Source organism: Spodoptera frugiperda, chromosome 23, assembly GCF_023101765.2.
Source record: "Spodoptera frugiperda isolate SF20-4 chromosome 23, AGI-APGP_CSIRO_Sfru_2.0, whole genome shotgun sequence".
Lineage (NCBI taxonomy): Eukaryota > Metazoa > Arthropoda > Insecta > Lepidoptera > Noctuidae > Spodoptera > Spodoptera frugiperda.
In genome coordinates this window covers 8,452,409-8,468,118 of record NC_064234.1, presented here as the reverse complement: position 1 = coordinate 8,468,118, position 15,710 = coordinate 8,452,409, and the positions used below count along the sequence as shown (strand labels likewise).

The following is a 15,710-nucleotide window of genomic DNA, read 5'->3' as shown; positions in this document are numbered from 1 at the left end:
CACAAAAATGAAAAGATATAAAATGAATACTGAGAAGTGAGATATCATTTTGCAAAGAACTCTAATTAAGACAAATGGAATGAAAAGATAAAAGGACTCCGTCTAGCATTTTAAAGCGCTTTATATAAAGTACGGGTGAAATGATACAGCTACATTAAAATGTCGCATTCCAGAATATCTCTAGTCATAACATGTAAATTGGCACTCGTGCACCCGACTACAGTAACACAATAATTTAGATTACAAATGGTCCTGAATTTATTTGTTTTCAAAATAATATCGGATAACTACACTAATTAAATTTAGATTCAATGGAAGGTATTTATAACTTTGGCAATATTCGCGAATTTAGGGCTTCCCCCGACGACGTTACAAAAAGCTTTGATATAATTTATGCGAGTTCCTCATATTTTTTGAAGAAAGTGTTCGTTATTGCAAAATCGGCTTTGGTGCTGATAGGAATTTCTAATTATAGCTCAATGTTTACCAAAATACCGACTCCTTGCTTTGTTTTTGTCTTTAATCTTGGAAGGTACCTAATTAAGGTTACGTAAGGTAAAGTACCAGATTATTTTTTATAAATAGCAATTTTGCGTTCCCTTTTTATTAGAGTACTCGTAACTGAGTATTATAAAAATGAGATTACACGCACTTATCCTCCATCCGTTACAATTTTCTAATACACGTATTCGCGTCTAAAGGCACAGACATGACAGGCTGACGCACGATATTACTTATCGCCGTGTTATATCGTACATATTCAAATAAAATGACACGCAAAAATACACTCACATCCACACATCTTACCTCATATTATAAATGTGTCATAATATTATGATAACTTAGCGTTATTTTTAGCCGAAAGCCACTCCGTTTGGTTACGTCAAACGGTAAATATATTATTCAAAGTGATGCATCAAAAAATATTGGACCAACTACTGGATTTATCCCTGGCTTACGTTAAAGTGGGAAGTGACATTTGGTTCACAAAGTTGTTGAGCGAAATATCAAGCGAAGGATCCGGTCGAAGTTTCTCGTACGTATTAAAGTAAATAAAGCGAAAGAAATGTAGTCACATGCTGCATACAAAGGCATCTACTAGCTGGAAAGGAACTGAGCGCACTGCTTTTATCAAAAGACCGGTGACCATTTGAGCAGATAACTTTTTAAACGATGTAGAAGTTGTATAGCGCTCTGCATGCTATTTCCAGAACATTTAGATTCACGAATTGATCATAAAATGATTACGAAGAAGATTCAACGTTAGTACAAGTACCTATTTACTAGCACTAGTCTACACTAAGATGGGCTATTCTGTTTATATCACTCACAATTCTTTCAACTCGCTGTCAAATATAAATTACTTTATTTGTATGAAATATTTTTGATAGAAAGCACATGCCTGGTCTGTGAGGTTTCCCGAGAATCTACGAATCTAAATGCTTGAATTATTCGATCATAAAGACAAAAATACTAACATACAAGACATTACACGCGCTATTTACGTTAAATTTACTGGTTTATATATAAAAATAGATGAGGTAGTGAAACCGTTGTCGGTGTACCGTGAGCCACAAATAGTCCCAAGATTGATGACTGGAGAAATCGCAAACTACATGTATTTTAATGTGAACATATCGAAAAGAATTGGTAGAAAGAACTATAATATTTCTAGAAAAACAAGCATGACCTAAATAAGTATTTTCGTCACAAATATCTCAGTATCTCAGTTACTCAAGTCGATATTCTACCATACTAGGTTAGGTTAGTTAGTATACTGAGTATTTTGAACATGGTGAAAATTAATGAAAGGACTTACAAACCAAAATCTGGCTAAAATATTAATATGGCTAAAATTGATATGGGTAGTATATTAATATTTTAATATGGGTAGAATATGGCTAAAATATTAACGTTAATTTTAACCCGGTACGCAGTGCAAACATAGGTTAATAGAAATCGTTTTCAATTGATTTGCATCAAATCTATATATTAATACATGTTGTAAAAACTTTGGACCCCGTTTTACGAAAATTGCGCGGACGTAGGAGCATAAAATTTGGTACACTTATAGTTTATGTGTAGGAGAAGTGGAGAACGCTAATATTTTTCAAAAATAATGCTTATAAAGTACATTAAATCAATAAATAAAACATTACACACACATGCATAGTATCTGATCGTATTTGACAAAATGTCAAAATCGATAGACATTGCGATGATATTCTCACGTCTCATACGAAAAGAGTTTGTTTAAGTTTGAGTTAAATAAAAATTATCCTTGAACGTATGTTAAGTGGTATTGTAAATTAAATCGTATATGGTATGCATTTATTATAACTAGTGGTCACTAGTTATAATAAATGCATACGTAAATATCTAAAATTCATTTTCCATAACTAAGTATGTCTCTAATAAGAACTTCTCTTGATCAAAGTATAAAGAAAAAACGCTGTCAAGGTTTCAACGTGCAGTGGACTGTTCAAAGAGGGTTGTTGGGATCCACTCTAAAGTCACTATCGTGCCTGTAACAGCGTAACGAGCATTGTACACCGACCTAATTAAGGGAAACTCATCTTGTAAATATGATATAACCCTGCCTTCAACGGCTACGGCTAAGTAGACCTCAAAGGGTTGAAGCAATAAAACTTAGTATATTTCTCGAGTTTCATAAAGCTAGAGAGGTCTCCACTCATATTTTCGAGTGGCACAAAGGGTGTTTATATTGTGCCGCAGAAAATATAGTTTGCAGTTTGTAATTTATTTGTTTTTCTATGCGAAAATATGACGGTTATATGATATTTTTTATATTAAATACGTGTATGGGTTTGTGAGTGTTGAGCCGCGTTTTAAAGCTAGTTATAGGCGGCAACGATTTATAATGGTAGTTAATACTTACGGAATTTCGAAAAAGAAAAATACCTACCAATTTTTTTATTAATTCGGACTGAGAATCGATAGCCGAATTACGTCCTTGAATATGTCACGGTTTCAAACCCACACCTTGTATACAGTACATTCGTCTTTTATGTACAAAATGGTACACGGAGAACTGAAAATAAAATTACGATGACTAAAATTCTAATTTAGTCAGCTAAAACGTAGATCTACATTAATTAAGAAGTAATGAAGTAAAACCTACGAGATTATTGAAACAGTAGCCATTATAAATTTGAAAGTTAGGACTGGGGAGGGCGACATTGTTTGACTTCTCCCTAACTCTTCGACGGATCGATCGGTCTATCCGGAAAGGATTACCTTTCGTATCCTCTCAAGTATGTACCAAGTACGATATCCCCTAGTCGATATATTATAGTACTTTATATTTCATAGGCTCCATTTTATCGTGTATAAAGATATCAGACTGAAATACATATTGTTACCAACCCTGATTTTCCCGTAGTTGTAGTAAGAACCGACTATACCTATAGAAGTACCTACATATTTGTCAGGAACCGGGTAGCAGCTGCTCTCTTTGATAATACTGAATCTTTTAAAGTACGATCTTCAAACTGTTTGAAGCAAGTAGCCTCCTTGTTCCTTTCTTAAACCCAGGAGAGAAACTTCATTGGCTATTAAAGTTGTACCCTTTTTCTCACATGTTACTTCAAAACACAACCTAAGTGAAATTGTCTACTTTTAAATCAGTTTTCAATACATTCCCAACTTGAACAAGTACCCAGTTCAATAAAATAATTTACTTTGTCAAACTTTGAGTCTGCAAAGTTTAAAATCAATACCCGATACGTTTTAAAAGTAAATTCATCGCAGTTTTATAACAGACTAGTGGTCGCCTAGTGGTTGAAATTCAACCATATATACGATTTAATTTACAATACCACTTAACATACGTTCAAGGATAATTTTTATTTAACTCAAACTCAAACAAACTCTTTTATAAAACTCTATTCATATGAGACGTCAATATCATCGCAATGTCTATCGATTTTGACGTTTTGTCAAATACGATCAGATACTATGCATGTGTGTGTAATGTTTTATTTATTAATTTAATAATGTACTTTATAAGCATTATTTTTGAAAAATATTAGCGTCCCGCACTTCTCCTACACATAAACTATAAGTGTACCAAATTTTATGCTCCTACGTCCGCGCAATTTTCGTAAAAAGCGGTCCAAAGTTTTTGCATCACGTATTAATATATAGATTCTCTACAATAGCTAGTATATAAAGGTAGTATATACATATAGTGAAAATTGGAACACGAAGTTTTTAATGGGATTAAAAGTATTGGATCCGCTTTTTGCAACTTGTCATAAAATATAATCTACCTAGTAGTATAGGTTCATCAGTAGCACGAATTGGTTGCATTAATGAAGTAGTGAGACGTGAATGCTAATAATTTGGAAATTCTTGCTAATATGGAGTTAATATGGATTTATTCTCGGAATTTTGCTTCAAACAGCCAGCTGTATTCATTTATTTTCCTACTCTAATTTGTGGAAAATGCGGTAATGGAAAGCCGAATATTTTCCGTTGCAATCAAAATCTGGTATTAAATTATATTCGATTTTTACTTATAATTTTGATTTCGATATTTTTCGATCCGTTTTTTTTTAATCAAACGTAGCTCCACGGCTGGATACAATTTCATATGCACATGACACCCAGACCCAAAACGACAATTAATGTATCCCACAAAGAGTTGCTGGGGGAATCGAACCCGCCACACATTACACGGCAGCCAGTTGCCCAGCCTCCGCGCCAAGCGTGCAGATAGTTTAATTTAATGAAGTCACAGACATTTTATTATATTGTACAAGTTTTTCCATTATGGAAAGCAATTTGCCGCCAAGCCCGTTTTAGTTGGCTTGATGTATTGACAGTAGTTGTAACAAAACCGCGTCCCCTTTTCTGGTCGTTGTATTTTGTGGCATAAGTTATATCTAAATAGTGTTTGCATGGTGGTATATGTATATTGGTTGATGTCATATATCTTGGTATTATTTTTACCTACAGCTTCTTACTTAGTAATAGGATATGTGAGGGAAGATAGATTTTTGAGTCAAACAACTAAAAGCCTTCTTTGTAACCTAAAAAAATAACTTCATTAGGTACTTCGAACCCTTTCTAAACAGATGCACGGATTCTACAATCATATAAAAAAACCTGAACACTGCCTTTTTGGTCTAAAACTGATTAAAGTTTCAAAAAACTTGTAGCATTTTTTACATAATAATCTTTACGAAAGCGATGTGTAAAATAACTGAACCGACTGACTCAATAAACCACACGATATCAGAAGCAATCATTGATTGGGGTGGAAGACTTTTCTACGAGGGAGAATCGTAGCAATTATGTAAATCAAGCGGTTCTTTACAAATATTCTCAAATATATATAGAGTACGGCTTGAATGGGGCTCTGATTTGTTATTCATATATTTTAATAGCCCCTTGGCCGTCAACCGTTAATTCTCGAGTATCAATACTGGAAAGAAATACTTATCCAATTCTGATTTATTAATTATCGGTAGCTCTGCATTTTTATAATTTATTTGAGTAAAGGTAAGCGTCCACAGGCCCGCATCGTACTCATCGGACGCATCGCACGCAACGGATTTTAGTTTGTCTTGTATAGAAACTCATACAACTGCGTCCACTGATCGGCATCGTACGGACCGCTCATCGGCAATGCCTATGCCAAAAATCCAAGTGAGGTATCATCGGCAATCCGATTGCTAATACTCGCATCGGCAATCCGAACGCTGTCGATACAGTGGACACAGTCCGTTTAATGCGATCCGTCCGATGCGTACAATGCGGACCTGTGGACGCTCACCATAAAAATATGATTGAAGCGGCAACGACTTAGAAGTTATGTGAATTTCAAAAATGCGACGAAGAAAATGAAGATCAAGTCGTAAGGGAAAATCTTGAGGAAAAAGGCTATAAAACGGCAAAAATTGAGGATACAATAAAGAATGATGATTACGTGAAGGATGATATCGCTAGAACATGTTATTTATGTTATGTAAGGTGAACTCTTGCGCCATTGTCTATTATATAGATCAGGCAGGATAAGGAAAACGAAAATGATAATATTAATATAGTAACCATATCGAGAGGTGCACATTACGGCACGTAAAGCCGCTATACAATGTACAATTGGGTGTAAAATTTTTCACCATTTGTGTTATAAATCCCATGTAATAGTGGGTGAGTCTATTGCCATATACTGATAATATTAATGTAGTGCAATATGCCATAGACTGCAGCAACTGTTACCTAATAAATACTCGTGAATGACTTTCTAAGTATAAAATATATAATCATGATTCCCTATATTGTAAGTCCTAATACTATAGGAATATCTTCATCTATTATCTTTCTAATGGAAAAGAAATATTGTAGTAGCTTTGAAGCTTATTCAATACAAACACTTAATAATTTGTCCTACTGACCACAGGACCATGTCAATAGAGTCCACAAACAATTATATATGCATATACACATGTAGATACATAATTATTACTACTGCACAAACATACCATTTGAAAGTCAGAAGCATTTCGTGAATTTATGTAACTGTTTATTCGTTTCAAAGCGTACATTTCTACAAAGACGAGTAACCAACAAATTCCATGTTCTAAACTAACATAAATAACTGAATAAAGGTGGCAAAAACAACTCGAAACTGTTCACATTACCGCATTCAATGTAATAAATCGTTTTACGTTAATTTTCGCCCATAAAGGTGTGTAACAATATCAGTGTAATTAATGAAAGTAATATCTGATAGGCAATGGAGTATGTACTTTAATTTAATTATGGAATTATGAAGCATTTCACTGACGCACGTTGTAAAATACAATCAGTGTTCAAGTGTCATTTTAAGTGTATGGTATTAGGTAAACATGTTCTATACAATATAGGAATTGCGAGGTGAAAGATAGGACATGGATAGTTTTTATGGAATAATCCGGTAAACGAGCAGACGGATCACCTGATGGTAAGCAATCGCCGCCGCCCATGGACACTTGAAACACCAGAGGCGTTATAAGTGCGTTGCCGGCCTTTTAAGGTTTAGGAATTTAAGGGTTGTGGGAGAATTGGGGATTGGAAAGATTGGGCCTCTGATAACCTCACTCATACAACGAAACAACGCAAGCGTTGTTTCACTTCGGTTTTCAGTGAGGCTGTGGATTCGTGCCGAAGCATGACTCTCCCACACTTAAATATGAACATACTGACTGAATATGAACATAAAGTTATGAAACTTAATGTTCATATCCAGTCAGAATTAGTTCTACGTGGCGACTTCTCCGTAAACGTTCAACCGTAGAACTCTCAAGCATCCCAGGAGGCCGCCAATTTCCGACCACAGGACCATCGAGGCCAGAATGCTATAAATCCCCAAATGCTTCAATTTAACAACAATAATAAATTTTAGCAGACACTGTAAACGACTTATCTGCAGACTTAAATTCCTACAAACGCAACATATTATCTTGTTTACGTGGACCAAAAGAGAAGGAAAAGGGCATAACGCAACCTCAGAAAACCATTAATTCATATTTACTGCCACAATATTTATGAAACATAAAAAGTTTATGGTGAAGTAGGAAGGCTGCAGCAGTATTCTAACGCGCTCACTAAGTTTTATGGGTCACCTTAAATGGTGCTTTAATTAGACATATAAGATTTACTGATGGTTAATAAGGACAGCCACGTAGCTTTTACCAATTACGGCCAAAGTTCTGGGGAAATTATGGCGAGATGTATCAAAGTATCAATCACAATAAAGGAACGTGTTTTTCTGTTAAATTTATAGACATACTAATTAAAAAAATAAGGTTAACTGACGTAAACCATTCGAGAAAAGCTCTACCAGTTTCAAGCCATTACCAGAACCCTTAGTTACGAGCAAAATGCTTTCTCGAATGATTAATGTGCAATTTTTTAATTAAAGATACGTGTGTTATGTTTACAATATTATTACAATTCAGTATGTAATTGCAAAACTTTTTATTATATCCATCTTCAATAATAATAAAATTCATGTAACATGTTCCCTGAATACAAACGTGGCTTGTTTTCATGCACTTAAATCTCATTTATGTCATAAGTTTACATAAATGGGATTTCAGTAAGCATTAAGGGAAATTTAGCTTTCTTCTTGCGTTGCATGTTTGACATGTTCGCAAACAGATGTTGTTAATGTAAGCATGCGTCGTGTTTCCGTCTGAGTTTGTGTAATAAAATCTCATAAAGGAAACATTACTTTAATAATACTCTACCTAAGAACGTTAAGTATCAGAAATAGCAAAAAGAATAGAAAATGTTAAGCTCATTAAATGAATACCTTATAAAATAATAGACTAGGTCGCTACTTAATTATACCGTGAGCAGAAAAGTATCAATATCTTAAAATTATAAGACTTTCCTTTTCCAGTATCTATCTAATAAAATTAGACGAAATATCAGACGTCGAGCTGGGACAAGCAATTAGAGAGATATTCATAAAATATCTGTGCCCAACAAAATCAATTTCACTGTATAAATCCTTGAATCAGAGCAATTTATTTCGTTTTATAGCGAAATGAATGTTTAGCCAGCTGTATTCCTTTGTCATTCATGAACGTTTTGTTGTCTTAAGAAATATCAGGAAGCTCTCAAGAAATGAGCGTAAATAAATTATTATAAACAGAATTATGCTAAGGCGGAAAAGGTGGGTCAAACACAAAAAGTGAACATTACAAAATATTTACAATAAAACTTCACTATTTTTTACAAAATGTTGTATTTATTTAAAGTTCCATATTAGTATTCTTACAATAATATCACTAGAGATCAGTCTTGGATATTTTAGGAAAAAAACACGTTTTTTGTTTTTTTATGTCTACAGAAGAGATTGTGTTTTCCACAGAAGGGAACAAAATGTGACTTTATTATAATCATATTAATAAGGTCAAGAATAGAAAAAATTAAAAGAAAAACTTAAAATGGAGTTCTCCTCGATCCCTAAACAAAACATAATAAAAACGTATACCAATTCAGTACAAATTTTTTTTGACATTTATCCACAGAACAGACAATCAGCTTCTGTAGACGTACTTGAATGAAAACATATTAATAACATCTCATCGCGAGCCGTTTGCGAGCTGCGCATTCGCCAGATGTGGACGTATCCTAATGTGTAGTAAAATATGTTTCAATAATAGGAAAACATAATTAAGTATACAGAATATTAAAAAATGTTTTCCTCATCAGAATCGTCCCACATGAAATTCGTCGGCCGTTTTCTCTGTGGTGAATCTTCAGAAGCTTCAGAGTCGTCTGAATAGATTCTTTTCTTCTGGGGTTTATTCATCTGGTTAAATATTTCGATAGAAAGATCTGGTGTCAGTCTATCGGAAAGTCCTGGTGAATTTGGCTCAGTCGAAGCGTCAGGTGTGGCTGGAGCCATTTCAAAATCACGCTCAGATAAGGAGCCTGATGATCCCGATCTTTCGAGGCAATCAGGTGACAAATTGTACGAGGATGAATCAGGAGTGCCTATCGTTCTAGATGTGCTAGGCATTATTGAATCCCTAATATGGTTTATTTGGATTCGACCCATTTCATAATGTGGACATACTTGGTGAGGGACACACACCAAACAACTTAATCGTCTCGCGTGGATAATTCCTGGGTTTTTGACACTCCATGTTAGCTGATGAATACCAAACGTTCCTTTAAAAGGTCGTGTAGTGCTGCTGTCAATAATTTGTTGAATTTCAGGAAGGGATAGGGATTCATTGATTCGATAAACTTCAATCCCCTTACAATTGTTTTCTAAGCATAACATTATCTCGTCCAAACTTGCCACATCATGGCCTCTTGCGACGTGGTTATCACAAGTTCTTTTTATGCAACCACCCACTCCATCAGGTGCACCTTTGCCGTGACCACGTTCGCTATAGTGCCAAATAATGGAATCTACGTTAAACTCTTTGCTTAGATACGTTGCAATAGTAATAATACATTAGCATTTATATAATAAATTATTTAACTTCGGTGTTAAAATCTTAAATAATATCAAACACAAAAAATATATATTTTCAAAACCTTATAAAATGATCTTAAAAATTCATCATCAGATTTTGAGCAATTAACCCACAGACAGACCCCAGACATTATACACGTATAATATGAATTAAGATGAACCTCTTATCTATAAATCAGCTAAAAGTGATTAACACAATTGTTTTTTTTTCGAATATAGGTAGTCAAAGTTCTTGATTATTCACTTCTGTTGACATACCTCCCTCCTGTAGACACTACGTCTACAGTAAAGATGTCTACAGGAGAGACACATTTTTATAAATCAAAGATGGCAGCTTTCCATTAGAGGTTAGAATTTAAGCAATGTAATATTTGCAAACCGCGCCCACATATGCACTTACTATCTATGTTTTTATATATTTGCAAAGGTTACTTACTCAGGTATCCTAGTCACAGGAAAGACACACTGATCTCGACTGAAAAATTGTGTATTTGAATAATATAAAGAGTTTCTCTTATCACACGCACTTTACGTAAAATTACAACCGAGCAAATGACAGAGAATGCAATGCTACCAACACAAGAGACAAAATAAAAACGATGCCTTCATCTTTAGCAAATTTAGGCTCATTTTATTTGTCTACAGAAGTAGACCCAAAATTTGTGAACTTCATTTTTATGACGTTTAATTCCAAATTAAGTTTTATATATTGTTTTATTCGTTATGTTATGAATATTTGATAATATGACTGATGTAATAAAACGAATTAAAAGTATCAAAAGTATCTGTATATATTTTTAATTATCACTTGAACTCAACTACCTGCCATCCGAACAGTCTACAGAAGGGGATCTTTTCAGATTCAAAAGCGAGAAAAATGAAATAAATTTCGGTTAAGCTGATTTTTTTTATGATCCAGAAAAAGTTTTCCAGACGAAATAATTATTAAAGCGATTTAATGTTGATATGATATTTAAATAACGGTTTTTAAGTTGTATGAACATTTTTATTTCTCCTTTTGTGTTTGACCCTGTATTACGTAGTGCTACCTGAAATAAATCCTTTCTTTACATTCAATTGTCCTAAAGTAAAATAAAAAGAGTGAATATCTAAAGAAGAGAATAAGTAATTGCATCATTATCGGGAATTTAATCTGTGGTCTTATTTGTTAACAATAGGCCTTCGTTACCGGCGCAGCGGGCGGTCGAGTGTAGCCAACAGCCACTTTATTTAAAAAGCTTCATTTTTCTCTTCCACAACGTTGCCAACAAATACAGTTCTTACAACCCATGCCACCAACATCACATTCGACGCATTTTCGTCACGAGAATTGCGGAAAGGACAATTTCATATCGGACTCCATTCTGATTTATGCTTACACAGAAGGAAGGAAATGCCCAACCCTATGGCTCACGGTTACCAAGCGTAACAAAAAACATGAGACAATCCATGTCCATTTGAAGTAAAATGCTATAGAAAATTGTACAAAACTGACGAGCTTTATATAAAAGTATTCTTCGCTCTTCAAAAATAAATAGCAATATTCACGCTCCATATACGAAGGCCGTTTTAAACTCATTTATAGGTCTATTGGATAATGTTAGCCGATTACAAATTTAAGGGTCACCGAGCACTTCTTCGTTATTATAATACAGCTGTTAAGTCAGCACATTTACAAACTAAACACGACTATGTAGATTGGCATCATTTATTTGTTTTACTCGTGTAAATACCAGTTATTACTCTGCAATGTTTATTTACACATCTCACATATACTGTGGTATATTTGTGTGCGGAATCCATCAATTATAGACCGGGCAAGTTTGGGCCAAATTAGGCGATGTGACAGTGTGACATCGGGAAGTGTCAACGTGTTACGGCCTGTGACAGTTGTTTGTTTAGGCTCATGGCACTTTTGTGATTGCTGTAGTCTTCCAAAATTAAAACTTTACTGGTATTCTATATTTAAAAGGATTTATTCGTCAGTATCGCCTTACGTCGACGGTCGGTACAGGGCTCCAGCGTCGCGTCGTGTCGCCTTTATACGACAGATATTAGTTTCTTCTGTGCCATCTTTCACAGAGCTTTCCGCAAACGGACGCGTACTCATTAGTAAGAGTACGGTTACTTTTTGACTTACGTCGAGATGATTGTTTGTTTTTCTGATTCTTGAAAAATAATGGTGTTTTCTATTTTTATTTTTAAAAGAACAGTTGAACCCCTTGTTGGTTTTGTCTTCACCGGGTACTTAAAGTACAACCCGTTGCTGGGATACATATCTGTGTTATTTATGCGTAACACTCCCATTAGACAATATTAATGCCTCCCTGAGAGTAAATGACAAAATTAATTTGACCCTAATTTACATAATACACGTCTACGATCGCTGGGATATGACAAAATCGCTTTATACACGTTGAAATTTCGTCGGATCTCAATCCGAGAGAGGGTGATTGTTCTCATTAAGCTTTTGTTCTGTAGCTTTTTGAAATTCGCCTTTAATGAATACTTTGAGTCGAGGCTAAGTACGAACGAAAAAGGCACAATTGTGCATTTTTAACAAAAGCTAACTCTCGTAATTACAGTCCTTCAGCCGATCGACGTAACTTGTACCCTGTCATTACGAGGAGATCTGTTTGAACGTGCTTTCAATTGGAGAAAGAAAATAAATTTCGCGTTAGAAGTGAGACGACGCCAGCTTTATATGGAAAATATTTGTGAATAGCTTTTAAAGATACCTTTAACATAAGCCCACAACATTAACAGACAACGTTCTCTTTGTGAATAGTAAATGGCCAAAAACCTCGGAATCATCAATCTACGGAGCAGCAACTGTGGAAAACGGTGCGAGTAAAATACAAGACATGAAAAATCTCTTCGCTATTGGTCGACTGGATACAAATAGCTTTTATATAGTGGCCCGCTTTATAACCTGCAGAGTACCTACGCAATGGACCACGGGCCGTGGAAATCAATATCTGTGCTTCAATAGCAAACATTACCTATTCAAATGAACGGCTAAAAATGATCGTGTTGTCGAGATTTCTCTTCAGAAGTCTGCAACTTTTAATTACATTTTCACATTGCAATCCTACAACTCTAGGGATTTTTGACTTTCTGGCTACTAATATCCTGTATGTCTGCTTTATTTAACTATGCAGCTATTGGTTTTATCCGGTGCTGCGGATTGCCTAGCGGGTTTACCGGAGCTCCGGCTTGAAAGTAGAAGTAGGAACAGGGTGGTTTTTAGTCAGTAAGAGTCTGACACTCCCTCTCGCCTCGCTCAAGGCGGAAGAAGTAGGATGATATCCCCTTACAAAAAAAAAACACTATTGGTTTTTTCGGATTTTTTATATAATATTTTGATCATATGTTTTGTGTGTTAGGTCGTCGTATTATCGCAAAATGTTGTATTCCTTCATTGTACGTACCTATTTACTTTCAACTGTAGGTAAAACATCGGCTTTCTTCCCTACTTTAATAACTTTAATCTAATAAGTCTTATAACCGAGTATTTAAACAGCATAAATCTGAATGTTATTATTAATTGGTGGTAGTCTGGTAGTTAATCGAAACAATTTCAATCAAAACTTTATTAAGAAGTTTGGCGAACAATTTTTTCTAACTTAAAGGCCGATACTGAATAAAGTTACAGAGCTCAATATTTCGGCAATCCAAACTCTGAAACTGTTAAAGTCGACGAAATGAAGAAGATAAATTATTGTATTAAGTAAGGAACTAAATAAGAGCGGAAATAATTTAAATTTATAGGCTCAATCTCTTTCAGGAACATTATGTATTAAAATCTGTGGATAGACTAAGTAAGTTTTGGAGAGGGCCAAGACTTAGGATATCAAAGTTTTGAATAATACCTTTTTTAAGGGGAAAAAATCATCAAATAATATCTCCCGCCTAGGGAGAGACGAGACGGAGTGTCAGACTCTTACTGACTAAAAACGGCCCCGTTCCTACTCCTGCTTTTCGAGCCGAAGCCCCGGTAAACCCGCTAGGTAGTCCGCAGCTCCGTTGAAGAATATTATTTTTTTTAGATCCTATTTTATTATTTATTGGAACCTACTGGACTCTTCAATGTGTATGAAATTCGACGTATACATGACTGATCAAATCCATTTTAAATTCCACAACAATATTCATCACAAAACTAACTTATATTATGTATACTAAGTAGATTATATAAGATAATTTTTCTGACCCCACTAACTTTAGACCTATTTCAGTACTACCTACATTCAGTAAAATTTTTGAAAAAATTATTCTAAATCAGATGCAAAGATTTTTTAATAGAAATAAATTATTGCATGGTAACCAGTTTGGATTTACAAGGGGTCGTTCAACAACTGATGCCGGTGTTGAACTTCTTAATCACATATATGACGCGTGGGAGGACTCAGGGGACGCATTGGGTGTTTTTTGTGACTTATCCAAGGCGTTCGATTGTGTCCTTCATGAAACACTGATCAGGAAGCTATCCCATTATGGAATGCGGGGCAACTCTCTGGACCTACTTATCTCTTACTTGAGTAATAGAATTCAGAGAGTTGAGATTAACGGGAAAATTTCTGCCGGGTCTGTTGTTAGGATGGGTGTTCCGCAGGGGTCAATTCTCGGTCCGTTTTTATTTCTTATTTATATTAATGACTTACCTTACCTTGTAAAGGATCACCATGATATAGTACTGTTTGCTGATGATACCTCTTTATTATTTAAACTCAAACGTGGACAATTAGTCAGTGATCATGTAAATAGTGCTCTCTCAAAAATAGTACGCTGGTTTAGTGCCAATAACTTGCTACTTAATGAATCAAAAACTAAATGCATTAAATTCACAACACCAAATGTTAGGCATGTCAAAACCAGCGTGCTAATCAAGGGCGGGGAGTTGGACCCTGTAGATTCAGCTATCTTTTTAGGTATAACCCTAGACGCTAAGCTACAGTGGGCCCCACATATAGATAAGTTGTCGAAAAGGCTCAGCTCAGCAGCATATGCCGTTAAAAAAATTAGAAATTTAACTGATGTAAATACAGCGCGTCTAGTATACTTTAGTTATTTCCATAGTATCATGTCATATGGTATTCTCCTGTGGGGGAATGCTGCTGACATTCAGTCTGTCTTTGTGCTGCAGAAGCGAGCCATTCGATCAATTTATAATCTTAGTCCGAGGCATTCTCTCAGGGAACTATTTAAAGAAATTAATATAATGACTGTTGCCTCTCAATATATCTATGAAAATATAGTGTATGCTCATAAAAACATAAAATTATTTAAAAAGTACAGTGATATACACAATATCAACACTAGAAATAAAAATAAATATGTTGTTCCTACTACTAGACTTAAGAAAATAAGCGGTTCGTTTAGATGTCAATGTATACGCTTTTACAATAAAGTTCCCAGCCATATTCAAAGTTTAAACCTAAGTAAATTTAAAAATGTTATTAAAGAAAAACTATGTAGTAAAGCTTTTTATAAAATAAAAGACTACTTGGAGGATAGTCAGGCTTGGGAATGAACTGCTATAATGTCCACACAGGTCTTGCTGACATGTTTGTAACATATAGTTACATTTTTTATACAATTTGACATTGTTTTTATATATATTTTTTTCCTTTTATATTTTTATATTTCCTTTTAAAATTGTTAGTTTGAGGACCGTGTGAGACTTTTGCTAGTCATTTTATTT

At 34.7% G+C, this 15,710-nt stretch overlaps 1 protein-coding gene across 9 annotated transcripts in view; it reads left to right on the top strand.

Moving 5' to 3' along the window:
• LOC118267077 (potassium voltage-gated channel subfamily H member 8) overlaps positions 1-15,710 on the top strand; it is a 90,986-nt gene that overhangs the window by 41,908 nt on the left and 33,368 nt on the right. The window lies entirely within an intron of this gene.